The sequence below is a fragment of the Nomascus leucogenys genome, chromosome 11, assembly GCF_006542625.1.
Source record: "Nomascus leucogenys isolate Asia chromosome 11, Asia_NLE_v1, whole genome shotgun sequence".
NCBI lineage: Eukaryota > Metazoa > Chordata > Mammalia > Primates > Hylobatidae > Nomascus > Nomascus leucogenys.
The window spans coordinates 78,898,259-78,922,064 of NC_044391.1; the positions used below are offsets into that span (position 1 = coordinate 78,898,259).

A 23,806-nucleotide genomic window follows, 5' to 3' on the forward strand; every position below is an offset into this window, starting at 1 on the left:
TCAAAAAATATTATTGGCTGGGCGTGGTGGGTCATGCCTGTAATCCCAACACTCTGGGAGGCCGAGGCAGGCAGATTGCCTGAAACTCAGAAGTTCAAGACCAGCCTGGGCAACATGGCAAAACCTTGTCTCTACCACAAATACAAAAACATTAGCCAGGCCTGGTGGTATATGCCTGTGGTCCTAGCTACTCAGGAGGCTGAGGCGAGAGGATCGCTTGAGCCTGTGAGGCAGAGGTCGCAGTGAGGCGAGATTGCACCACTGTACTCCAGCCCAGGTGACAGATTGAGACCCTGTCTCAAAAAAATATATTATATTTATTATGTTGGCTTTACAGGAGGCTGATGGAAAATATGGGGGTGGGGCTTAACCCCTCAGCCCTTGGCTCCAGGACTGTTTAGCTCTTTTGCTTTATCCTAAAACTGTATGCAAATTTTGCATTCTATTACAAAATATAAGCTACATTGATTTTTTTTTTATTTTTACTTTTATTTTTTTCCTGAGATAGAGTCTCACTCTGCTGTCCAGGTTGGAGTGTGGTGGTGCGATCTTGGCTCACTGCAACCTTCACCTCCTGGGTTCAAGTGATTCTCATGTTTCAGCCTCCTGAGCAGCTGGCTTCACAGGTGCCTGCCACCACACCTGGCTAATTTTTGTATATCTAGTAGAGACAGGGTTATGCCGTGTTGGCCAGGCTGGTCTCCAACTCCTGATCTCAAGTGATCCACCTTCCTTGGCCTCCGAAAAAGCTGGGATTGCAGGCATGCACGAGCCACCATGCCTGGCCTGCATTGGTTTTAATGGAAGATAATGCATTAAATTATTTACCAGTAAATTAGTTAATTTTTTTTCCTCCAAATGGTTGAGTAGAATTGACACTCCAAGAAGACTGCACATGTTTTATGTGCCCCGTGGCACCATGCCAATGTGTTCCTCTTTAAGGGGCAGGGCAGAGAGGGTCTGTTAGACTGTAAATGGATGGAAAACTACTAGCCTAACTAAATTAAATAGCTCTACTGTCCTCCTGAGGCTTTCCTATTATGTAAATGACTTGTATCCTTTGGTATAGGATGGATGACCAGAAACTGCATTCTTAAAAGGCTCCTCCTCCTAAGAGGGACTTAATGTTCTTATTGGCCTTGCATGTACCCAGCCCACTAACATGTTTGTGTTCTGTTGAGCTGTGATTTTATTTCCTTTCCTTTAGCCTACACACTCTTATCTTCTCTCTGTATAGGAATAGTTCTTAGAATTTTCAAGGCTGAGGCGTGTAGGCACTGTTTGCACTGCTTATAAGGGATCTAAATAGAGAATGATCAAGTGGATACCCTGATTGCATCCCAAAGCTCCTAATTCTCAGTTCTCAATTTCTTGACAGAGGTGAGAAGTATGTCCAACTATGAGTTCACTGAGAACAGAAACATGTTTATTTTTTTCATAATATGCCCAGAGTCCAGTCCAGCATCATTAATGGATTAGCATTGGTTTGTAGACCCAGCACAAAGCTTTTTTACTAACGAACTATATAAAAGATAGTACAAAAAGTTAAAGGGAATTTTTAAAGAGAACATTTACACTCCCTGGAACATAAACACAATGAGGACAGATATTTTGTCTGTTGTGTTGGCTGCTATAAACTTGGCACCTAAAAGTGCCTATCACATAGCAAACACTAAACAGATATTTGTGTAATAACAAAAGGCATGCCCTGGGCCTAGAAATGGATACTTTTCAGCATCCTTTATTAAGACTATTATGGCTTGTGTTCTGGGGTTGGACATTTTGGAGGTTTGACATGGTGACTGCAACATTTTGGGTTGCTAATCTTTAATACCATATCTCAGGCATTCCAATAGGTGCTGTATATCTAGGAATATTGTTTTGACAAAAATGATTTTGAATATGTTCAATGGAAGAAAAGAAGACTTTTTTTTTTTTTAAAGTATGTTTTCCAAGATAAATACTGAAGAAGCACCTGGGAGTTTTGTGAGTTTCAAAGGATACAATCCATATTAAAATTTATGGGGAAAAAGCAGATGTTCATAAATATCAGTTTCAAAACTGTGAAGTCTCTGAAGTCTGTACTTGGCCATTGCCATGCAGATCACTTCTCTGTTTCCCACACAATTAAGGATCAATTTTTCATTCACCACAAACACTAACTAGCAAACAAAGTACTTAAAATAATACTTAAGGGTTCCTTTATTTTTCCTGTTCTAAGACCAGAAAATTCCCAGTTTGTTGCATATAATCCACATTTGTCTTGGAAAAAAGTTTACTTTAAATGTTTCAGACAGATGGTAAACTACATTCCTGCATTCAATTTCTGAAGCCAAAAGCAGGCTTACCTCCTCAGAGGATTTAGGTGTTGTGCTAAAGGATATCCACGGTAGTTGTATGAACTTTGAAGTTGGTGATAATAGCACATTTTGAATGGAAAGACAGATGAAACACATATAGTTTCCAATATTTGTGAAAAATCAAAGCAAAATAAATCACAAAACAAGCAAACACAAACCAACAACCAGTGACACCTAGATTTTTGGAATTTTGACCTCTTAAATGTGCTTGAGGTCAGTAGTTCTCTCTCCTACTTAATCTTCTTTACCCTTCTGGGTCCTGCAGCTTCCCCAGGCCTTGCCCAAGAATTGCTATATGGCTTCTATTTTTCTAACAGGAGAACAAAAATAGATTTGTTTAGAGAATTACAAGCTTTCTTTAAGATAACTTGACTCCAGAAAAGTGATAAAAATAACTTATATCTAACTCTAAGTCACTGTCTGAGTATTTTTCAGTTCTAATTGGATTGCGGCAGACAGACCCTAAGGTGACCTCCCAGTAATTTTCACCTTGTGGTGTTCATCTGTTTGTACACTCCCATTCCCTGTGTACGGGAAGGACTTATGATTTGCTCCTGGCCAAGAATATGTCAAAGGGGATAGGATATCAATTTCATTGTTATTATACACAAACACACACACACACACACACACAAAACCTGTCTTGCTAGCAGATGCATAGGGAGACCCTCCTGCTGTGCTTGAAGGAAGCAAATTGCCACATTATGAACTGCAGGGACTATGGGTGGCTTTTAGGATCTTAAAGGAGGCCTTCAGCTGGTAGCCAGTAAGAGTTCAAAGTCATCAGTTCTACAACTGCAAAAAAATGATTCTTGTCAATGAACAGAATGAGTTTGAAAGCAGACCCTACCCATTTGAACCTCCAAATGAAAACACAGCCCAGCCAATACCTTGATTGTAGCCCTGTAAGACCCTGAGTGGAGGACCCAGCTAAGTTACAACTGAAATCCTGACCCTCTGGTACTGTGAGATAATAAGTATGTGTTGTTTTAAATTGCTAGGTTTGTGCTAATTTGTTACGCATTATTGAAAACTAATACTGAGATTGTGCCGTGAAGAGGAATCAAAAATGACATCCTTTTGCCCAATTCTCCATGAAAGTGATGATTCTACTTAGAGGAGTCACATTCTCCCAAGTGCACTCCAAATCAGGTCTCAATAAAACATACACACACAAAATAAAACACAAAAGAATGCTGAAGTTCAAACTATTTTCATTGATGTAAAAAAAAAAAGGATACATATTCATAGTAGGCATGCACTAAGAATGGTTTTCCTGATAAACATCATTTAATTCAAGAAGATTAAAACTCACTGGAGGAAAAAATAGTATTTTTAAACATTTGGCTAAGTAAGCATTTCTCCAGTTTTAGAAAAAGAGTCATTAACGAGGGTAGGAATTTGGAAAACTCTATAAGAAGTCTAAGCCAGGCAGCATAGAAAGATGCGAGATTTACAACATCATTTCACTGACAAATGACAGCATGAGTCAACGCAGTGGATTTTGTAAAAGTGCATAGTGGCCTCTGGATTTTATAATGTGGTCTATGTACTTTGAGAGGGTACTGTGAAGCAATTTTCCAGAAATCAGTGAAAGCATACATCTGGAAGAACTTTGGGTTTTGGCACATTTAAATTCTGTCCTAAAGCTATTTGTGCACAGATAGAAAACACAGGATTGCCTCACGTGCTCTGTGTGCCTGTGGTTAATAAGATCACTCTAGGCATATATTTCAAGTATGTTTTAAGAAATGTAAGCAAGTATTTTTAAAAATTCCCAAATATTTTCACATAATAATAAGAAGTTTATGTTTGTATAGTTATTTTCAGTGCACATACTCTAATGATATGGAGTCCAAGGTGTGAAATAAGCTTACTTAGGGAATATAATTAATGATTGATCTTCATATTGTCTTAAATTGTTATAGGCATAGTGTCTAGTAGGAAATGCTGTTTGTTGAATAAATAAACTAGCAAAAGAGACTTTAAAGAATATCCACGCCACAATTTTTTTATGTTTTTCAACTTGTGAAAAATATTACGATTGGATTCAATTTATATAACACAGTATTCATAGCACCTGGTATCAGGAACCATGGATAAAGAGATGAAAGAGACATAGTCATCAGTCCAAGGTGGTGAGAAGGTAATTCATTGTGTCTGCAGTATTCTTCACAGAGGAAACTGAATACAGCTTCATTTGTGTGAGGTGTGATTGTTACTAAGCTTCTTCTGGTGCGATGTTTTGGCTCTCAACTGGATTAAAGCTCTTACCATGAAGACTGACTTCCATATTATTTTGCAGCTTTTAAAAATACTTAGCATGGCACTTTGCGCATAGTAAATGTTCAATGAATTATTATGCATTTTTACTAATTGAAGCACATAGATCTTATCTCTAATTTATATCAACAGTAGCATTTAGGTTTTCAGTGTTCATGTCTATTCAATTATGACCATTAAGAGTTTCCAGACTACATTTGTTAAAAAAATCTATATATCTCTCTCTATATATATATCTGTATCTATATATCTGCATATCTATGGGTATTACAGGAATTCATTTTATTTAACAAGTTTTTAGAATAAAGTGTTAATAATTTAACAATGATGTTTGTCTTAATTCATCAATATAGTATGTTGACTACTTGTTCTCAAGACCCTCAGCTTTTTCAGATTGTCTGTTCAGAGTTCTCACTATGTTGCCCAGGCTAGTCTCAGATGCTTGGGCTCAAACAGTCTTTCCACCTCAGCCTCCCAGAGTGCTGTGATTAGAAGTCCTGAGCCACTGCACCCCATCTACATTTTTACACAAGCTCCCCAAGTTGCTGTGGTGTGCACTGACTGTAAAATTAATCCTATATCCTTCAAAGCAGTTGTGGGGATGGCCGATCTGTGTCCGCTGATTGGTATTTGAGGAATTTGTCACTCTCCATGTGCATATGCTCATTCTTTTCCACAATAGTTTGATTTCAAGGGGTCAGGCATGGTGGCTCAAATCTGTAATCCCAGCACTTTGAGAGGCCAAGGTGGGTAGATCACTTGAGGTCAGGAGTTGGAGATCAGCCTGGCCAGCCCGGTGAAACCTTGTTTCTACTAAAAGTACAAAAATTAGCTGGGCATGGTGGCAGGCACCTGTCATCGTAGCTACTTGGGAGGCTGAGGCACAAGAATTGTTTGAACGTGGGAGGCAGAGGTTGCAGTGAGCCGAGATCCCACCACTGCACTGCAGTCTGGGCAACAGAGTGAGACCTAAAAAATAAGAAAAAAGAGGCCAGGTGCGGTGGCTTATGCCTGTAATCCCAGCACTTTGGGAGGTGGAGGTGGGTGGATCACAAGGTCAGGAGTTCAAGACCAGATGACGAAACCCCCTCTCTACTAAAAAAAAAAAAAAAAAAATTAGCCAGGAACGGTGGCAAGTGCCTGTAATGCCAGCTACTTGGGAGGCTGAGGCAGGAAAATCGCTTGAGCCTAGGAGGCAGAGGTTGTGGTGAGCCGAGATCATGCCATTGCACTCCAGTCTGGGCAACAAGAGCAAAACTCCATCTCAGAAAAAGAAAAGTTTCATTTCATATGACAAAACAGCTAGACTGGTCACAAGAGCAAAGTTTTCATTTTTAAACATCAGAGATGTTATTATTCCAAATTGTGCAATATGGCAAGAAGAGATTAGGTGTGAAAATTGAACTCATTGGGCCCAATTTGAAACTTGGCAGAAGGCTGGAGTGGGTGGAGAGGGAGGTAGGCCATGGGGGAGCAGAATCTAAGCAGAGGCAGCAGGGCACTGATGTGGAAGGACTCATAGTGCATTTCAGTATACTGCATGAATGCCACGTATGTGCTATGTCCCACTGGTTCTCATATTTCTATGCCTAATTAGTAAGGGAACACGAGGTATACATGACTATATGAGGCCAGTGTGGTGAACTCCTCACTATCACTACATATCACTAAATAAACTTATATTTCTATCCTTTGAGTCCCTATGTGTTGGGAAGAACTGAATTCCTTCTTGGAAAATCATGGCAATTCTATGGGTCTGGCTCCAAGTGGCTGGAAGAAAACACTATGTTTGATTCATTTCAGAGAGAAGCTCTGAAGAATACTTTAGTTTAGGAACAAATATGACAAAATAAAAAAAGCCAAATTCACCAAAATCACACTCATCTAAAAATGACGAAAAATAATCTGACTACAGGATATTGGCAGTTAACATGACAAGAGTTTAAGTAAAATGGTTTGTGAAAAATTTAATGGAAGTGTATGAGTTGAGTAGAAAATAAAGGTGGCAAGTTGCATGAAGCTATATAACAAGTTTTATAAATGTTTGATAAAACCACAATTATCTTTTTTACAAATACAATTTCTTTGCAACTTCAGTTCATTAAAACCAGCAAATTATTAGAGTGGGAGCAAGGCCAAAACACTAACAATGTTCAAAAGGTCAAGAAAACTTTAACATTTTTACAGTGGTTCAGCAGTAAAATGTAATCACAGAACTTTTGGCAATTATAGCCAGCACTTACATATTCTCCTTTCATAGTGCAAAGCAAAGAATTGCAGTGATTTTTTTTTTCTAATTGATTACTGCCACCTACATTCAACAAATATTTAGTACTATTTGTTAAATCATTTGTGGTACTATACTACAGAGCATGCTGATGTTAAAGAACTAATTTGGAGAGGCTTTTTTTCCTTCCTTTTGAGATCTGATAGCAGGAAAATCATGCTCGTAGCAATGTAGGTTATGTAGTTGGAGGGAAGGTGCTTCTCTCATTCTCATAGTTTTATTTTTTTTCCTTTATCCCTAATACCACTTTAATTCTCAGACTGTTTCTCCAACTTCCCCTTTTTATAAGTACTCACCTTTTGGGTTTGGTACATGTCTTGGAACAGATACATATTCTTGAAAAATATGTAGCAATGTTTATTTTTCATCTTTGCAAATAATGGTAGGCTGTGAACCCTATTTGGTTTCTTGTTCGTTTCACTCAAGATCTCTATGTGGTATTCTATGCATATTTAGCTAACTATTGCCTCTACAGCTGCACAGCGATTTAATGGTGTGCATCCACCACCCCCCACATTTCACCTAACCATTTCCTTAGTGTGGGCACCAAGGGTGCCCCCATCTCTGAACTTACACAATGATGTAACAATGAATATTCTTACATGTGTTCCCTTGTGGATGTGAGCAAAAATTTTTCTGTGATAATCACTCAGGAGTGGAATTGCTGTGTCATAGTGTATTAGTTTAGGGCTGTGAAAATATTTTTGTGTTTCTGCACAGTTAGGGCTTTTTGAACAAATTTTACTGAAACTTGGGACCTGGGCTAAAAAAACAAGCTTTAGAAGTAAATTTATGACTAATTAGAAAGTGAAATACCATCTAGAGAGATTTACTTTCCCAGAGGTATGTTTACATTTTAAGATGGGGATAAGACCCAGGATATAGGAGCTTGGGTTGTCAAGCTGGAGACATTAGTCTTCTCTTCAACCTGGAGGGATTTATTTACATTCTAAAGGGTAAAAGTAAGAACCCAGACTCCTTCCCAATGAGCAAAGATTTTTGTTCTCTCCTTTCAGGGACAGCTGTTCCACCCGCTACGTAAATACTCAAATTCACATTGTCAAGGTTCCTTGCCTACAGTACAGACCCTAGGATGTGTAAGATGACATCTGGTTCTCATCATGTTGCCCCAGGGCTAACAACTGAGGCAAAAGGAAACTTAGGAGGTTATTTGTTGCTAAGTAAATAATAGTAATCTGTGATGCCCCCAGAAGCCTTGTTTGCATGATACATTAAAAATTTAACATTATTCATATCCTCAATTTCACTAGGTTCTGCCAACTTGCTATTCAAGCTACCCAGGAGGCTGAGGTAGAAGGATCAGTTAAACCCAGGAGTTCGTGGCAGCAGCGAGCTATGATGGTGCCACTGCACTGCAGTCTAGGCAACAGAGCAAGACCCTGTCTTGAAAAAATTAAAAAAAAAAAGAATTATCATTTTGTTGACATGTTTACTACTTTGAATAGTTACAGAGGAAATAAAACTGACTCTACTATGGACTTAGAGAGAAGGTATTACTTCCCATGATGCTGAAATTTTAAATGCCTCCATTTAGTCACTTCACACAGCAGAGAGCTAAGCACTGGTGAAGTAATAGTGATGGAGGCAGTTTTAAGAAAGTTGAACCACCCCTCAGTAGAGAACTGGATAAAGTAAACTATGGTTGGTCAGGCACAGTGGCTCATGCCTGTAATCACAGCACATTGGGAGGCCGAGGCAGGCGGATCACTTGAGCTCGGGAGTTGGAGACCAGCCTGGCCAACATGGTGAAACCCCATCTCTACTAAATATTTAAAAATTAGCTGGATGTGGTGGCACGGGCCTGTCGTCCCAGCTACCCAGGAGGCTGAGGCTGGAGAATCGCTTGAACCTGGGAGGCAGAGGTTGCAGTGAGCCGAGATCAGGTCACTGCACTCTAGCCTGGGCAACAGAGTGAGACTCCGTCTCAAAAAAAAAAAAAAAAAGTAAATTATGGTCTATTTACACAGTGGAAAATTTTATAGATGCTGAAATGAACGAGCTAGCTCTACATATATCTATATATGAACAGATATATTTAAAAAACATAATATTAAGTGCAGAAATCACATTGCAAAAGATATGTGCCATCTGATAACATTCAGGTAAAAGTTTAAAACAACAGTACAAAAACATTCATGGAAATAATACACACCAACCTCAGGAGAATATTTACAACAGTTTCTTTTTGTAAAGGGAGATATTTGATGCAAATATGGAAGAAATGTAAACATCTATCTGTGGCAGGAATGGATATCATATTTCTGTACTTTTCTGAATTTATGAGCTATTTCATAATTTGATGAAAAATAAAAATGAGGCAGAGAACACAGTTTAGTGAAGCAAAGAGACTAGCAAGCGTCAGACTCTGTGAGGAAGAAAGGTTCTGCGTGTGTATGTGTGTGTGGGCTTCCTTGGTACCCCTCAAACTCCCTGTAGAGGAGTCTCCTTTTGCCTGAGACTGACCTTGGTGGTGAAAGTCTTTCTCTCTTCTCTTGTTAGAAGGCTCCATGTTACAATTTCTTTTAACTTTTAGCTCTTCAAACTTGGAGATAAAGAAACAGGTCTAAAATACTAAGTGTTTGATATATGTTCTATTTTGTTTTAGAAAACCAAACAAAACAAAGCATGCTGACACCAAGTTCTGTCTTAGGGAATTATTACAGCATGGGCTAAGTGACAGAGAGGATACTTAGAAATAAAAGTTTTTCTGCTGAGTGGTACAGAATGGAGAATATAGGTTTTGGAGTCAGAAGATCAGAGTTTGAGCCCTGCCACTGCCATTCACTGGCAGTTCTTGGGAAAATATTTTAATTTCTCTTTGCTTTTAATGCACTCCTCAAACTGTAAAATGACTTTGATTCCTAACCTGTCTCTTTCAGTGACTTTTTGCCACAATCAATTAATGGATAATTGCACTACTTTGTAAACTGTGGAGAAATAATAAAAAGTAGTGATAATGGCCAAGCGCAGTGGCTCGCACCTGTAATCCCAGCACATTGGGAGGCTGAGGTGGGCAGATTGCTTGAGCTCAGGAATTTTGAGACCAGCCTGGGCAACATGGTGAGACCCCATCTCAAAAAAAAGCAGTGATAATGATGATAATTCAAATCAAGCAAAATAAGAAGCTCCTTTTTATGTATGTAAAATATAGTGTTTTTTGTCTCTCAGCTAGATAAATAAATGAATGACTTCTTTAAGAAACACTAATGCTAGGTGCCTGAGAAACATATTTAGTTTTCTAAAATCAGGTAACATACTTACCCGTCTGTTTTTGTTAGTTTGTTGTCAAACCTAGGACCTCTGGATTTAATGAGATGCAAACATAAAGAGATGTAATGCGACGTGGACATGAGCATTTCAAAGGGGAATAATGACATGCGCATGCTTGATGAGGCCATAATGAGATGTACAAATAGAAATGCACAGAAAAATGTGCATGGGTAATGGTGCAATGAGATGCATAGATGAGTGTAATGATAAAGGCATGGGGGGTGTAATGTGATTTACAAATGGGAGCATTAAATGGGAGGGTGGAAAGGGCAGGTTGTGGTAGATAAGAAGCAGAGAGAAAGAATGCAGTACTAAGCATGAATGGAGGAGCTAATATGTGCATGATGAGGATGTGATGAGATAGAAATGGGATGGCATAAGGCAGTTCACAGATGGAGGGGTGTAATGAGTTGTGTAGAAAGGAGGGAATAACGACAAGCATAAAAGGAAGGATTTAATACGATGAAGAAAGAAATAGGCATAAGAAGATGTGAAGACTGAAGGGAGGAGCAGAAAAAAGGGACATTAGTGAAGAGACGCGAAGTAACAAGGTGGGCCAATGGAGCACTCTAATGAGGCTGAAATAAAAAGGTGCAATGATGTGTGTCCATTCAGGGAATAATTAGACACACACATAGGATGATAATGAGGTACCCGGGCCCTGATCAGACATAGACCATAGCACTCAGTTCTTACTGAGGAGGCAAAAAATTGAAAAAAATTCAGGGCAGAACCACAAAGATATCTACACACAGAAAAGGGAAGACTAAACAGGTGATTTGGTCCCAGCCTTGCAGTTTATGAAATAATAGTTTTACAGCTGCACTTACTCTGTTCCAGGTGCTCTGCTAGGTGTTGAATTAAATGCATCATCTCATTTTACCTTCTTAACAACACTATGACGGAGGTGGATTCTTTCCTAGTTATAGATGAAGAAATCAAGCTGTAGTGAGGTTAATGACTTGCCCAGTTCCCAGAGCATGTCTGTGGTAGTGATGTGACTCAAACTAAGTCAGCTGGATCTCAGTTGCCTTTGCCTCTGTTTTGATGTTTTATCAGAGGAGGCTATGGGACCTCTTGCCCCAGAACTACCAGGATAACTTGTCAAAGATGTAGAGTCACAGGATTACCCAGTGAATATTATTTGCAAAATCTGCAGAGGCCCTAGGAATTTGCATTTTTAACAAGTGCTCCAGGGACTCTTGCATAAACTAGGTCTGAGAACTACTCCGTGAAACCAGCACTAGAGTGTGTGGTGATCTAAGGCTACTCTCAGTCCTAGTGAAAGACCGTAAACAAAGGAGCTTGCATGCAGCATGAGGACTTTGGGTTGGCTACAAAGTAGACTGTCTATTGGCAGAAGAAATTACCAGACCCAGAAATGAGGCATCAAACCAAAAATTATATTGAATGTAGGATAAAAATATAAAAATACATGGAACATAATTAGATTCTAGGAAATAGTTTTTTTTACTGAATTAAAAAAACATAGAAATTACTCCATATTCATGGAATCCCTAAGGGGGAAAGGGTAATCTGTCCCTACAACCAACATTTTTCCAATCCACATCCAACTTTCAGGATTCTAAAATTAAAAGCTGATAGTGGCACTGACTGTTCTCTTTCTTGGTATGTCTAGTATTGAGATATCTAAATTGCTATGATTTTTAAGGTCGAAACCAGAATTTATATTTTGAAATAGTGTTAAGCGTGCATGACTACTCGCATTTTAGTGATACAGCCTCTGCTCAAAACCTTTTTAGACGTGTCTTTTGGAATTGTTTGCAGTGTATATTTGTGAGCCACACAAGAAAATAATGTTCATTACTTCAGTGAAACTTAGCTTTTAACATGGAAATTTATTATTCAGTTTGAGCAGTCTCTTTTTATAGTACACATGGGCTCAGATAAATGTTGGGCTATCTGTGAAAATAAAAGTCATACTCAAAAAATGAAACATGGCCAAACACAGTGGCTCACACATATAATCCCAGACCTTTGGGCAGCTGAGGTGGGTGGATCACTTGAGTCCAGGAGTTTGAGACCAGCCTGGGCAACATGACGAAACCCTGCCTCTACAAAAAAATACAAAAATTAGCCAGGTGTGGTGTTGGGTGCCTGTAGTGCCAGCTACTAGGGAGGCCGAGGTAAGAGGATTGATTGAGCCTGGGAGGTCGAGGCTGCAGTGAGACATCATTGTGCCACTGCACTCCAGCCTGGGCAATAGAGTAAGGCCCTGTCTCAAAAAAAAAAAAAAAAAAAAAAAAAGAAAAGAAACGTTTTTCATGACTGAGAATATAAAGTCTCAAAACATTTACTGAGTAGCTGCTCTGCCTCAGGCCATGATGCCATGATAGGTGCTGGGGACATGCAGACATTAATGGAAAGAGCCTGATCCCACAGCTTATGAGAGGCACAAAGACATTAAAATCAAACAATTTTGTTGTTGTTGACGTCTTTATTTACATCTGTGAAAGGTTATGGGAATATGGCTGAGGGAGTCACTCATTTTGTTTGGAGGGGTCTTGCAGAGGAGGTGCAATAAAATAGTACCAGCTACTATTTATTGAGCTCTTACTATATGGCAATCACTGCTCCATGGACTTTACATGTATTATGTCTTTTGAATCTCATAACATCCCTGTGAAGTGTTTACTGCTATTTTCTGCACTTTGCAGGTAAAGAAGGTGAGGCACAGCGGAGTTAGATAAAAGTGCTGGTAAGTAGGTGGTGGAGGCAGGATTCAAACCCAGATCCTGAGTTTCTTGTTACCACACTTTCTTCTTGCACAAAAAGAGGTGCTATTTATTCTAATAGTATAGTGCCCAGTGTTTGTTGGCATTCACATAATATCCATGATAGCAGCAAAAGAAAAAGAAAAGGATTTTACTCATGCACTGATTATTTAAGAAAAGAGTCCAACCACTATTAGATTAGAACAGGCACTGCAGAGGGATTGCATACCTCTGTTCCCCCAGGAATAGAGTTATTTCGTTAACTATTTTCTAAAGGTTTTTCCTTTTTTTTTTTTTTTAATTTCCTTGACTGATGCAGAACATCTGGCTAACTGTGAAGGAATGTTCACGACAGTAGTAAAATTGACATGCTTCATTATAGAACAGTCTGGCTTGTGAAATATGAAAGAAATATAATACATGTGATAAACCAGGATTTCAACTAAACTGAGAAAACATTTCTATGCCAATTTAAATTTGTGATAAAAGCATATGTATGATATAAGTACAGTGTATGTGGACAGTGGTTAGGGAGGTATGAATAGTGTATATTAATTAGCCAAGAGTAAAGGTAATAATTTTCTAAAAGAGGTAAGAGGATTAAAAAGAAAGAGTATAAAACAACAGACCAGTGTATTACAATGAAAAGAAATCTGTTTCTTAATAGTAAATAGAACTGCCAGTTAAGTTCAATGTATTTACAAAATCGTATGCAATCACTTAATATAATGGATTGTGTGTACAGAATTGTTTAAATGAGGGGCCCTGATGTATATCTGTTAAGGAAAAGAAATGAATCCAAATGAAGGTAGAAATAGTATTTAGGGAGGCAAAGTTTAGAATTTGGCTGAACTTCCAAACTCAGTGGTCCTAAGGCATCAATAAAAGTCATGCTTGTAAAAAGTCATGTCATTTCTCTCAAGAACTCTTCACATGTGAACCTCTCCTCTTATGTTACTCATATTAATCCCAGATGAACTATCGTGGCTCTGGTGGAGTGTGAGTCTACTGATACTACATAAACTATGATAAAAATCCATCTTGTGCTTAAGCTGAAAATTCTCCCGGTGTTATCTAGCAGTGCAAGCCTTATCCACGGAGCATGCTGTAAACATAGCCGTGGTCAGTTAACTTCATCTTGCCCAAGTGGCTGTTGTCCTAACCTTGGCCAGTTGCTTGGTGGGTGTACTTGTTCTGCTTTTTCAAGGCAAATAGTAGAGTGTGTATTGGGGCTACGAGGAGAAGCAGAGGGTTCTTATAAAGAGAAACTCAGCATAAATCCATCATTTTCTTCACTAAGGAAATAACTTTTCTTTTTTTTCCTAGGCTCTAAAGACCATCTTTCTGTTTCCCAAATTGGTTTTCTCATCTGTGGATGCTTTCTTTTCAGCACTTAAAATTTTCTTCTTTTGATCTGCATCTTTACCCTCCATCTTCTCAAATACAGATCTTGAAACATTTCAGTATTTTATTACCACTAAACCAAGAGACAAAAATCCAAGCCCAGATGAATTCCATCATAGCACCTGAACAGTGGATTGAAGCTGGAGAAAATCAGATCTCTGCTTTACTTCAGATCCATAACCTTAGGTCCCATATGGATGCTCCTCACTGCCTGACCACCCTGTTGTATTTCTCTAGGAAGCTCAAGCTCCCTTCTCTGAGCCTTTCATTTCAAACCTTCTCTTTCCTCAAATATCCTACCTTCCACTCCTCCCTTTCCCCACCTCACTTTCAGCTGATGGCCTCTTGTTTTACTGAAAAAATTTAAAAGCTATAAAAAAGGATGCATTCTTCTTTTCACCATCAAATCTAATAATTGATCTGGTTCTGTATGTAATCAACTCTTCTCTCGTCTGTTTCATCAATCTCAACCTCTCTATTGCATCATCCCAGCAATTTACAAACAGGATCTGAAGGCTTCCATTTTCACTCATCTCTACAATCCCTCCACTTACCAACCCATTCAGCACCAAACTGCTTAAAACAGCTCTCTACACATGCTGTGTTTCCTTCTTTACTCTTTCCTTCTTGTTCCTCCACCTACTTCTGTTCATACCTTGCCCTTAAAACTCTATTAAAACTGCTCTTTCCATGTTGCCCAGTTGAATGGACACTTATCTTGATTTGGCTATCAAATGCCATACAATTCCTTTCTCTCTCCTTCTTGGACACTTTCTTGATATCTGTGATGCCCTCTATACTTTCTGAGGTTCTTTTATTTCTTGGCTGCTCTCTGGATGCAATCCTGAACTGGGACCATTTCCTCTCTAAACTCTCTTCCTAGATTGCTTCAGTCTTCCCGTGGTTTTCATCACCTGTATGCTGATGATGTCCCAATCTGTATTCCTGGCCTAAGTCACTTCATATTTGGATATCCAACTGTCTAAAAGACAATTCCACTGGGACATCTGGCAGGTGTTTGAAACTTCAGATTCAGATATCTGAAAGTCTTGTGTCCCAGCTTCATTCACTTGCCCCCTCCCCAGAGCTCATTTTCTCCCAGTTTTATCCACCTTAATAAATGATACCACCATGCCAGAAACTTGACATCAGCTTTGATTCCTCACTTCCCCTCACACTTACATGCCATTCATTAGCTTGTTATGTCACTTTTACCTCCAAAAGTTATAATGAATATGTCATTTATTTCCATCCCTACCACGATCATCCAAGTTTAAGCTACTCTCTTCTCTTACCCGGATTAGCAATAGTCTCTTTTGTGATCTCCTTAATTTTACTTTTGTCCCTTTCCAATCTAGTCCCCACACAGCAGACTGAGCGATCTTTTAAAAACAACCTGGTTGCAATGGACTGAAGGCTCATGTTCCCCTACCATCACCAAATTCATACATTGAAATCCTATCCCCCAAGGTGATACCATTGGGAGGGGAGGCCTTTGGGAAGTATTAAGTCTTGGGGATGGAGTCCTCATAAATGGGATTAGTGCCTTATTAAAGAAGCCCAAGAGAGATCACTTGTCCCTTCAACCATGTACAAATAGAAATGCACAGAGCACACAGCATTTGGGTGACATCTATAAGCCAGAAAGTGGACCCGCACTAGACACTGAATCTGCCTTCATCTCGGGCTTCCCAGCCTCCAGAACTGTAAGAAGCATTTTTGTTTTTATAAGCACCCAGTTAATAGTATTTTGTTACAGCAGCACAAATGGACAAAGAAACTGAACTAAGGACTGCTGCTCAAAACTCTTCCGTGGCTTTCCATAGACGGCAATAAAATGTAAGCTTCTTGCCATGGTCTAAAAGGCCAGGACAGAATTCCCCAGATTAACTCTCCAGTCTCCACTATCCCCTTTGTTCACTGGCTCCACCAATGCTGTGAAAGGGGTGTGCTCACTTTTGGGTAGGTGTGACCATCCACTGTGATACAGGAGGAAGAAAATATTAGAACTTTCATTTCTATTTATTTTTCATCTCATCCTTTAAAATTTCTATTCTTCAATGTTTTATAGTGAAATAACATGTAAAATAATGTATGTATATAGTTTAAAGGTAAATAAATGTGCACATATTGAGGGTACTTGCTCAAAATAATTTTTTGATGGGATGTGTGACTTACATTTGAAGAGAATGCTCTAATACACCAAAGCTTTTCCTTTCTCTTATTCTTCCTTTTTTGTTTTTGTTTTTTTGTTTCAAGGCCTTTGTGCAAATTGTTCTCATTGCCAGGAAAACTTGTCTGACATCTGCTCAGAGAAGTCTTCCTTGACCATCCAACAAATGCTCATTTTCTTTAGGCATTATCTTTTACAGTATCTATCAGTGTGGAATTGTGTATTTGTTTCTTAGTGTATTGCTTGTTTCCATCAGGGCAGGGATCATGATTGTTTAGTCTCTGCACAGTGGTTGGTATAGAGCAGGCATTTGCAAAAAAATATTTTTGACTGAATACATGAACTTAGAGTCATATTTACCATGATTTTGCTGTGATTATTTTGTCTCCTCTATGTTATTTCTCATGCCATTCTTTCTATATGGAACTATTTTTCTCTTTAAAGATAAAAAAAGCCTCCGAACTCTGTATTTCAATTTCTAGCACTTTCCAACCAGCTCCTTGCCTGAGCAAAGAGTGTCCCAGACATTTGCCTCTGCATCCACATTCCACCTTCAATCTGCCCTCCAGGACCTTCCATGATTTGCAGTCTTCATTTAGTTTTCCCCTCAGTCACTGGATTAGTCCCTTGGTCTGGCTTCTTAGGGTAGACTCTTATTCACATTTTCTGTTTATCTTTTTACCTCACCATTGCCACTTAGAAACTGCCTTTCAGATTTTCCTGGTTCTGAGCTCATAGCCTAAAAGCCTAGAATCCTCCACCCCCGTCTGGGGTTCTGAAATTCCAAACCCCATTCCCCTCTAACTTGCCCTGAAAGGAAGGTTCTCTCAAACATATATTCATACGGCTCTCCTGGAGACTGACCTTCCACAGCACTTGTCATTTCCATCACACATGTAGACTTAAATTTCTTATCATATATATATATATACATATATATATATATATATATATAAACTGTTACATCTTATATATAATAGGCCCACCTTTTATTTACTTACTTATGCATTTATATACTCAAGCACATTAACACTTTAACCCAAAACACTAGATCTAAGCCTGTGGGAGCATCAGACAGTCTCCTTGGGTTCCACCCAGAATTAGTGTTTCAGTTTTATTTATGCCTTGACACTCCTGTCAATTATCCTGGGAAGTATCAAGTGTGTTTGTAGCAATGCGGACTGAAAACAAATCACCAAATGTTAGCCAGATGGGGCACATTTTATTTCAGCACAAAATGTAGTTTTATTTTTTTCTGTAAGGGACATAGTTTTGAGATCCCATTTCTACAGCATACAACATTTCCCTATGCTTTGGTAACTGGAACATATGTGTTAATAAAGGCCTTTTCTTTCTGAAATTCTGGCCCTTTAGTAATCCTCCAATCAACTTTGTCAACTCTCTGGTCCTCTGATAATCAGAGTGCCATTCCCTCTGAAGTGTTGGGTAGCACACGCACTGAAACGAAATTGTTAATAGTAATCTCTACTTGTTCCATGGGGGTCTTTCTCATTTCTTCAATAAATCAACTGCTTTTCCACCATCTTTCTAAAATCCTTATTTTATAATGGAAATTAATTGTCTTAGAATCTATTTTTCTTCAAGTAAACTGCTCATTTACATAAGGCAATATAACTTAAAGTAATATTTTTTCCTTGATTATAAAAGAAATATATAGAGACAAGAAAATGCTAATCCCATCAACTAGAGCTATATCATTAACATTTTATTATATTTCCTTTTGGTTGTTTTAATGGGCAATCCTCCAAATAATATTCTTTATAAAAATAATTTTGTACCCTGAAATATGGTATTTACCGTAAGTGTGTTTCATATCATTAAACATGTCTCATAAACATGACTTTTCAGGATTGGTTAATAATTTTTGTTCTCTCAGCAGAGAGAGCCAGGAAATAGTTCTCTCTCTCTGTGTATTGTTATATCTATCTATCTATCTATCTATCTATCTATCTATCTATGTATCATCTATCTATCTATCTTCCTATCTCTCTATTTCATCTACCTATCTGTTTTAAAACTATTCTTTTACCTGGATTCAGGACTAGACCTACAAAAAATATTCTTTTATATGGATGTATAATAATTTCATTCTCCTATCTTTAGACATTTAGGCTATTTACAAATCCCTCTGCAATACTTTTTGTGTTTGTTTATCTTAAGTTTTGTACATGTTTCCGATTACTTCTTTAGAGCAGATTCCTAGAAGTGGAATCACTGTGTTAAAGGATATGAATATTTTTAAGACTTGAACTGCATTGCTAAATTGCTTTTTAGAAATGTTGAAATAATTTACACTTCAACTTAGAAACGTGTGAGTGCCTTAACTCTCTTGCTCAAGCCAGCATTGATTTATTGTATTTTTAAAAATGTGTTAAAAAGGGTAACTTATTTTAACTTTGACTACTTTGCCTACTAATGAGGCTGAATATCTTTTACGGACTGAGTCTCCTAAGTATTTGCTCATGTTCTTCGCTCATTGATTATTGATTTTCATGAACTTATAGTAGTAGCTTAAGGATATTAAACTTTGTTTTTCATGCTTGTTACAAATATTTTCATTTAAAATTATTGTGCATAAAAGGTTTCGCTCTTTACAGACTTTATATTTTATGTAGTCAAACCTACCAATTCTTTACTCTTTGACATTAGTTACAGGTTAAATTAAATTTAAAAAACAAAGACAGAAAAGCATCTACAAAAGACAGTTTAACAAATATCCATGTACCTGCCAGCCAGACTTAACAAATGCTAATATTTTGCTTCTGGTTATTTAGCAATAAAAGTACAGATGAAATTGAGATCTCCTTAATTCTCTTCCCCGGTAACATTTTCCTCCTTCCTTTCCTCTCTTTCTCCTTACCCAAAGGCAACCTCATCATAAACTTGGCATAATTCTAAATATAGCGTATTTTTATCCTAAGTGTATGTATGTATAAATAGTGCATAACGCTGCTTGATGTGTTTTAAAAATTTATACAATAACATTTATGCTATCATAGTATTCATATCATAGTTTTGCAACTTGCTTATTAAAACTCAATATATTTTCAAGATTTATCCCATGCTATTACATATAGGTCTAATTAATTCACTTTACTTGCCTGTATAACATAACTATACCACAACATTTTTTTTCCACGCTCCTCTATCAAGGGACATTTGGGTTGCTCCTGATTTTTTGCTGCAAAAAATGCTTCAGTTAGTATTTCTGTACATGTTTTCTGATGCACATATGTAAGAGTTCATCTAGAAATAGAACTGCAGAAAAATAGGGCACATTAAATTATAATATAACCATTGATTATATTATAAAGACCAGATTGCTCTTTAAGAAGTCTGAAAATGAAAATTTGTGGGTTTTGGTTATATGGACGAAAGAAGTTTGAGATTTTAGTGCACCCTTCATCTAAGTAATGTACACTGTACCCAATATGTAGTTTTTTAGCTTCCGAGTCTCCAATATCCATTATACCACTCTGTATGCCTTTACATACTCATAGCTTAGCTCCCACTTACAAGTGAGAAAATACGGTATTTGGTTTTTTATTTCTGACTTACTTCACTTAGAATAATGGCCTCCTGCTCCATCCAAGTTGCTGCGAAAGACACTATTTTGTTCTTTTTAATAGCTGAGTAGTATTAGCACATTTTATATACTGTAATATAAAAACCTTCTTGTATTTAAGCATTTTTATGATCAGCTTTAAATGGAAGTAAGACTTCAGAAATAAAGTTACTCACCTATCTTAACAGTAATCTAGCTGTCATTTTTGAGTCTAATTAATGCATATATATATATATATATATATGTTCTTAAGTGTTCTTTTTTCTAAACAGGTATACCTATTTTCCTTCCATCAAGAGTGTGTGAACATTCCCACTTTTTCACATCTTTGCCAAGACTTATATTGTCACATTTTCCTTATCCTGGAGTTATAAAGATAACTTTTGATATTTTCTTCTAATTGTTATAAGATTTCATTGATTACATTTAAGCCTTTAATTTATGTGGAGTTAATTGAGCTATATGGTGTCTGTGAAGGATCTACTTTTATCTTTTCAGCTTGGAAAAGTTACATGTCCTTACATTATTTAAAACATATTTTACTTTCACTTCACTGATTTGTAATCCCCCTTCTATCACCTACCAAGCTTTCATATATGATTGGGACTGTTTCTGGGCTCTTTATTATTTATCATTAATTTATCCCTACAGCAATAATCACATGAGTTTTCTTTTTCTGTAGCATAAAAATTTCCTCCCCCACAGTCTTTCTTACGATTTTCTTTATTCTAAATTTAGGACCAGTTTGTCAAACTCCATGAGAAAAGTCTGTTGCCATTAGGATTGGTTATGAAATTGTACTTACATTTTAATTTGGGAGAAAATTTTCATTTATATGATAATGGTTGTTCTTGACCATGAAAAGATCATATCTTTTCATTAATTCAGGTCTTTAAAAATTTTTCATTAATATTCAAAAATTTTTTATCATTAAATAGTTTCATGGCTTTTCTTATATTTATTCCTAGGTCCTTTATAGTCTTTACTGCTATTATAGATGGCATGCTTTTCTACATTTTCTATTTAGTTATTACTCATTAATAGATTTGTTATTGATTTTATATGTTGATCTTATATCAAATAACTTTATGGATCTTTTGTATAAGTTCAAAAGGTTAGATTCTGTTGAAGTTTCCACACAAATAATCTTATTGTCTATAAATAATTTCTCTTTCCCTCATCCTCCCTCTCATCTCTATCTCTTTCTCTTTCTGGTTTATTCTGTTTTAATCCTTATACTTATCTGCTTTTGTCTCCTTGCATTGGGTAGGATCCCTGTAAAATGCTAAATTTTGAAGGTGATGACAGGTATCCTTGTTTAATTTCTAATTATAGCAAACACTTTTACATTTTTTCTATATGTATAAAATTAGCTCTAGGGTTTTGATTTCATTCTCTTTTATGTAGGCTTTTTAAAAAGGATTCGTTTCATATGTAGTTAAACAATTGTATATATACATTAACTGATTAAATGTATATATTTGTGTTGGTTTCTGGACTAGTCTGTTCCATTTATCTGCATTAATTCTTTCCATAAAAGTGGAGTAATTTAATAATTGTAGGTTTTATAGTGTGCTTTAATGTTTTGGAATGTCCTCTTTTTTGTCCCTCTCAAAAATTTTCAAACTGTTCTCACCTATTTATCCTTCTGGCTGTATTTTACCATCACTTCATAAGAGATAAAAAATAATTCTCTTAGAATTTAAATTGGAACTCAGTTAAAGTGCTAATTAACTTAGGAAGTATTAACATTTTTGTAATATTTACTATTTCCAATCAGGAACGTGGTAATATCACTGTTCATTCAAGTGTATTTTGCTCCATTGCTCTGTGACTTTGAGAAAATTAATCTTTCTTCTACTTAGTTTACTCATTTGTAAGATGATAATAATAATGCTGTCTATCTCATAGTGTTGTCATTGGGATTAAGTGAAATAATTGATATTAAATGAACAGGACAATTATTGGCACATTCTAAATGACCAGTAAAGTTAATTATTATTATTAATTCTAATAGTGTTCTTTTTATTTTCATATTAACTAAAACTAATGTTGAATTTATCTTCTTATTTCAAATAGTATACTCCTTATTTCTGTCTTGTGTGCTATTTGTTGTTATTATTATTATTATTATTATTATTTTTAATGCCTAGTATGAGCCAGGCATGCTCTTTAGATATCCTGGATTCTGTAACAAACAAGGAGACAAGATCTCTGCTCTCATGGAGCTTATATTCTCATGGTGGCTCATGCTTTCGAGCAATACTAAATTATAAAGTTTATAGTGGATATTCTGGTTTTATTTCAGTATTTAATAAAAAATCTTCAGCTGTTCACCACTAGGCATAGTTTTTCTTTTGTTATCAGACAAATATTTATTATGCTAAGAACACATCTTTCCATTTCTAGTTAGTAATAGTGCTCACTCACTTTGTTTAGTCAACACATATCACTGAGTGTCAACAGTATGCCAGGCAATGCTCTAGGTGCTGGGTGTACAATGACAAGCATATGTTCTCATGGAAACCCAGTCTAACTAGTGACACAGACATTAATACAATTTTTATACAAAATGTGTGTTAGTAAAGTGATTGTTGGATTTTATCAAATGTCATTTAAGTGATAATTTTTAAAAATTTTAACTATTGAATTCATGCATTTTACTAAGTTCACTAATATTAAACTTTTATTTTTATATATTAAAAATATTTTAGCATTATATTACATACGCATTTCCACATTTTTATGCCTGTGTGAGATTGATATATAGTTTGCAAAAGATAATTTGATTGAATTTATTTATTTATTATTTTATTTTATTTATTTATTTTTGAGACAGTCTCACTCTGTCTCCCAAGCTGGAGTGCAGTGGTGGGATCTCGGCTCACTGCAATTTCCACCTCCTGGGTTCCAGCAATTCTCCTGCCTCAGCCTCCCGAGTAGTTGGGATTACAGGAAGGCACCACCATGCCTGACCAATATTTGTATTTTTAGTAGAGATGGGGTTTCCCCATGTTGACTAGACTGGTCTTGAACTCCTGACCTCAGGTGATCCGCCTGCCTTGGCCTCCCAAAGTGCTAAGATTACAGGCATGAGTCACCGCACCTGGCTGAATTTGATACTGAAAATTCATGATTGAAATTTGGAAAACGTTTCTGGTAATGTTGGTCTGATCAAAGTAGAATACAATAACTTGAGAGATTATCAATCAGGTTCATCTTCCTACCTCCACTCTGAACCTCCCTTAATGCACGTAAGACGGGTTTGAATTTGTGTTATTTGAGGTGGGGTGCTGGCTAGGGATTAGAATATTAGCTAACATTTATTTAGAGATCACAATGTGTGGCCACTGTTCTGAGAGCTCTGTATGTATTAACTCATTCAAGTCTCAAAACAGTGCTATGAAGTAGGTACTGATATTATCTCCACTGTACAAGTAAAGAAACTGGGGCACAGAGACGAAGGACATACAGCTGGTAAGGAGCACAGCAGATCTCAAAGCCAGGTGATTCAGAGCCAACATGCTTAACTACTCTGGTAGGTGTACGAATCAAGAAAGGCAGGTTACGCTGCTATAACTAACACCAAAATTTCAGATTCTAACAAAACAACAGATGTTTCTTTCTCATATAAAATGTGTGGTGGGACTGGGTAGCTCTCTAGAGCAGAAGCCCTCCATGTGGTGG

General features: G+C 37.0%; 1 protein-coding gene across 3 annotated transcripts in view; it reads right to left on the reverse strand.

Moving 5' to 3' along the window:
• VEPH1 (ventricular zone expressed PH domain containing 1) overlaps nucleotides 1-23,806 on the reverse strand; it is a 262,961-nt gene that overhangs the window by 34,019 nt on the left and 205,136 nt on the right. The gene's annotated exons all lie outside the window — the stretch shown is intronic.